This window comes from Bidens hawaiensis, unplaced genomic scaffold (genome assembly GCF_021521415.1).
Source record: "Bidens hawaiensis isolate Kalapana, Puna unplaced genomic scaffold, B.hawaiensis_p1.1 tig00015383_1, whole genome shotgun sequence".
NCBI lineage: Eukaryota > Viridiplantae > Streptophyta > Magnoliopsida > Asterales > Asteraceae > Bidens > Bidens hawaiensis.
The window spans coordinates 301228-306310 of NW_027492371.1; the positions used below are offsets into that span (position 1 = coordinate 301228).

The 5083-nt window shown below is 35.5% G+C and overlaps 1 pseudogene across 1 annotated transcript; it reads left to right on the top strand.

The window, feature by feature from the left end:
- The first annotated feature begins 907 nt into the window (after nt 1-907).
- On the top strand, nt 908-3878 carry LOC143549013 (protein TRANSPORT INHIBITOR RESPONSE 1-like; annotated as a pseudogene). The gene is made up of 9 exons (XR_013138061.1): nt 908-933; nt 1052-1087; nt 1564-2056; nt 2125-2817; nt 2938-2948; nt 3058-3263; nt 3343-3394; nt 3496-3567; nt 3855-3878. The product of XR_013138061.1 is annotated as a protein TRANSPORT INHIBITOR RESPONSE 1-like (transcript).
- The last annotated feature ends 1205 nt before the right edge of the window (nt 3879-5083 follow it).

The window sequence follows — 5083 nt, forward strand, 5'->3', positions numbered from 1 at the left end:
CGTCATGTTTTTCTATGAATTTTGTTAAAGAATTTAATGGTAATTGTCAGTCATCTAATAAATATTTTAAAGCTAATTATTCAAGGTCATGAGTTTAAATATGATCTGCATTTCTAAATATCTGAGTGGGCCGACCAAACTCTTTTTTGAACCGTACCAACATCGCCTATTACTATTGATTATATTATATTTAAGATTTTGTCTTCCTGTTCAAGGTTTCGATGGTGTCGACACTGAAGCACCCAAATTTTGTTGAGCTATGTGGTTACTGCGTGGATGGGAATACACGAGTCTTGGCTTATGAATTTGCAACCATGGGATCTTTACATGACGTATCATGTATTGCACGGTACGTGTCTTGGCTTATGAATTAACGCTTTATATAAGTTGAAATTTTTTTGATCGGGCTTAAAAATCAATATAAAAAATGCAGGCAGGAAGGGTGTTCAAGGAGCACAACCGGGACCCGTGCTTGATTGGGCGCAACGATCAAGGATTGCTTGCGATGCAGCAAAAGGACTGGAATATTTGCATGAAAAGGCGCAGCCTCCAATAATTCACAGAGATATTAGGTCTAGCAACGTGCTACTATTTGAGGATTTTCGAGCGAAGATTGAGGATTTTAATCTTTCAAATCAAGCGCCCGATATGGCTGCACATTTACACTCTACTCGTGTGTTGGGAACTTTTGGCTATCACGCGCCAGAGTAATACGTTATTGTATTTATATTATTAATATTAACACCACACAGTTTTATCATGAACAACTTTATTGGTTTGCTAAATGTGTGTAAATGATTCATGTAGATATGCAATGACGGGACAGCTGACACAAAAAAGTGACGTGTATTGTTTTGGTGTTGTTCTGCTTGAACTTCTAACTGGTCAGAAACCTGTTGATCACACAATGCCACGTGGAGCCTTGTCACTTGGGTTAGTCGCTTTTTGATTTTTTTTTCTATTTTGGCTTCTTCATTTTGTGGGCCTGCAAATACGCGTTTACGAAAAAAATACTTTCACTCTTTTTTTTGCATTTCCAGTTAACAATCAGTACCGATGGACTTGCTGCCATTGCCGCCAATTGCAGGTGAAATTTCTGTTATTTTACTGATATGTTTGTAATTCAAAGCTGAATTAGTTGTATACTTGTATGCTGATAATTAGATGAACTTTAATCGCCTATTAAATGTACACATTGTTATTTGTTTTGTTTGCATCTGGTTTGCTAACACTGCTCTAATTTTTTTATTTTTTAAATTTTTTAAATTTTATTGGTCGATTTGTATTGATGTATCGTCTTATTTGGTTACTTACTAGATGGTTTTATATAATAGAGCTCCACTTCTAATATAAAATTGCCTTAGGTTTATTCATTATAATTCGAAACTCATAATATAGTAAACTATAACAAATGTTATATATTTGAAGAAAAGCAATCATAAAAAGTTTTATATTTGTGATGGCATGATTTTCTAACAATTGAACTGATTGTTTGATGTTGATTCATGTATTACTCAAAACTTTGAAACAGTTTGATGTTCATACTTTTTATTTGCAATGTAGAAATCTTCGAGAACTCGATTTGAGGGAGTGTGAAGTGGAAGACCTGAGTGGGCACTGGTTAAGTCATTTCCCTGATTCTTGCACCTCACTACAATCCCTTGACATGTCTTGTTTATTATCCAAGGTGAGTTTTTCAGCGCTCATACGCCTCATTGACCGCTCACCAAACCTAAAAACTATTCGACTCAACTGCGCGGTTCCCCTTGAAAAGCTTTCCACTCTACTCCACCGAGCGCCACAGCTTGTTGAACTGGGCACAGGTGCATATTCTGCTGAAATTCGATGATATGTGTTATCAAATATAACAGAAGCGTTCGCTAAATGCAAAGAACTTGAGGGTCTTTCTGGATTTTGGGACGTTGTTCCTTTTTATCTACCGGCTTTTTATTCTGTTTGTTCTAGACTCACTTCCTTAAACTTGAGTTATGCCACTATTCAAACCCCGGATGTTACCAAAATCGTCACTCAGTGTCCTAATCTGCAGAGTTTATCAGTAAGTCTTGTTAAAGTTTTAAGCTTTTGTCTTTTTGTTTCATGTTTTAACGAAACATTTGCTCACAGGAGTTGGATTACATTGAAGACACCGGGCTCGATGCACTTTCTTTATCATGTACAGAGTTAAGAGAACTTAGGGTTTTCCCATCTGACCCGTTTGTAGCTGATGCGAACGTATCGTTAACCGAACAAGGTCTGGTTTCAGTTTCTGAAGGGTGCTCAAAGCTCCAGTCGATTCTTTACTTCTGCAGACAAATATAAAACTCTGCATTGACCATGATTGCCAAAAACCGACCTAACCTGACCTGTTTCCGTCTCTGCATTCTCGAGCCACGTGCCCCCGAATACGAAACCCTTGAACCACTTGACCACGGGTTTGGAACCATAGTTGACCACTGTAAACAGCTTCAACGTCTGTCATTATCCGGTCTGTTAACTGACAGTGTGTTTGAGTACATCGGGAAACGTGCTAAAAATTTAGAGATGCTTTCGATAGCATTTGCGGGTGATAGTGATTTGGGCCTGCATTATGTGTTATCGGGCTGTGAGAGCTTACGAAAGCTTGAGATTAGAGATTGCCTGTTCGGGGACAAGGCTTTGTTGGCTAATGTTTCCAAATTGGAGACAATGCGATCCCTTTGTATGTCTTCGTGTTCGGTTAGTCTCGGTGCGTGTAAGCGGTTGAGTCAGAAGATGCCTCGCCTTAACGTTGAAGTTATTGACGAGCAGGGGATCTAGATTCCCGACCTGATAATAAGGGTTTGATGAGCCTTTCTTCGAATCTACGATGAGTACAATGATATAGGTTAGTATGTATTTCTATGTATTGTTGAAGTTTGGTTTTACCAATTAATTTGTGTCTGTAGTTATGGTTTGCAGTCGTTGAAATTGTTAGTCGAATTCATGTGTGTTGATGTAAATAGTTATAAAGATTTAGATGGTTATCCAAGTTGATTTCGTGATTGCTTTGGTGCTGTTAATGATGCTTTTAACTATAAGGATATACGGGTTTGTTGGATTGATGTTAGTGGCCGTGTAGAAGACCTTGAAAATAGTGAATCAGAGCAGACATACGGTTTTATTGAGAATGAGATTGACTTTGGTTGGGGATTTTGTTCGGCCGATTTGATTGTTTTAGGTTCTTCTCTTGTTGGAATGATAAATTCAAATATTGTGGTGTCATGTAAGCTGCTAGAATCTTCCAGGTTAGATAAGAGATAAGATGATATATGGACAATCAGTATGTACTTGAAATTTTGTGATCTTGAGTTGCTGAATTTGAAGGTATCATCTAAAGCTAAAAGCTCAACATATCTATTTGTTGAACGCATTTTTGGTAGTTTTAATGATGAAATTATGAAATTGCGTGTCATTTATGTTCACAAGCACACCAAGTGTGAATACGTTGAATTTTATTTTTAGTTTTCCATGATTCAGTTTGCGAAATATAGCGAAAAATGGAAGAACGGTTTAGATAATATGTTTACCGACAACGTTCTTGATGTATATGTAATATGTAGAAAAAAGAAATTGGATACGTTGTCTTCGAAGTCAATATGTTAACAATGCAGACGTATATGTAATATGGAAGTTATTAATGTTTCTACATTTTGCCTATAGCTCGAAAATATAAAATGTGGTTTTCTAGATGTAATTTGGAAGTTATTGATGATGTTTTGAATTTTGCCTATAGCTCGAATTCAATTTTGTCTACGGCTTGAGATAAAGCCCGTCACAGAGCGTGCTCAAAACAAACAAATTTTATATCATTATTTGTGTTTTATATGATTTGTTAGGTTATTTTAGCGATCCAAAGATGACAAAAATTAATAGTTTAGTCGATTTCTTTGCCTGTAAATATATGATTATGATTCTAATCTTTGCACTGCCATGATTTGTATGTTGCCTCAAGGTGGTGGACACTTGTTTGACTTGTAAAGTATGGGTTTCTTCTAAATCACTATTGATTTTTTTATTACTTACGATTCGACTTGTTTTGTGAGTACAGTGATCCATATTCTAAAATTATCAAATTGTTCTTTGGACAACTATAAATAACATATTTGTGCCATCGCATCATGAGGCTTTTTATACCACAACTAAAACTTTTTATAGCAAATGCCGGTACCATAACCGACCTCGTAATGACCGAATCTTCGTTGCCGCCCCGCCGCAACGCGCGGGCACTCCCACTAGTATATATATATATATATATATATATATATATAGTTCAAATAAAAATAAGTTGTTTCCTATGAATGGTAAGAACTAATAGAATTTTGACATTTGGCATTAAAACCTAAGGTGAAAGAATAATTCTAGGAAACTATGTCGGTTATAATGGTGAAAGAGTAATTCTAGGAAACTATGACGGTTTTTGGTAATTTTAAATCTCAACCATTGATTGATATGATCCAATGGCTATGATTTATTCTTTGTCTTCCTAGGAAACTACATATTTTTAGGATAACTCTCCCCTATATATATATATATATATATAGTAGTATATAAACTATATATCGTTGGTACATGAAGATTATAAAAGTTGATGAATTACGAAATCCTAATATACTTTTCACGATGCACATGAAGATTGTGAAAATAAAATAATGATCCAGTTAAGCAGGGATGTGTGTTGGGTTGAATCTGGATTTGAACCGTATTTAATCCGAATTTGAAATTTTGTGATATCAGAAGCTAATACAAAACTGGTATACGTTTGGTCGATCTCGGGTCCATGGACCAGAAGCGATTTTTTTCTTTTTTTGTGTTAACTTGTTTCATAGTTATTATCTAGACTTAAATAAAACCCAAATTCACCCCCAAAATCAAGATTAAGAACCAAATGAAACGTGCTTAACATACCGTTTTGGGTTCCAAGGTTGTTTTCACGGTTAGTGTACCATACAATGCAATGCAATGCGATGCGATTCAATTTAACATAATATAATATAATACAATTTAATTCAATACACCGTGTATTACAAAATGTTAATGAAATTAGCGCAATTCAACATAATGTAAC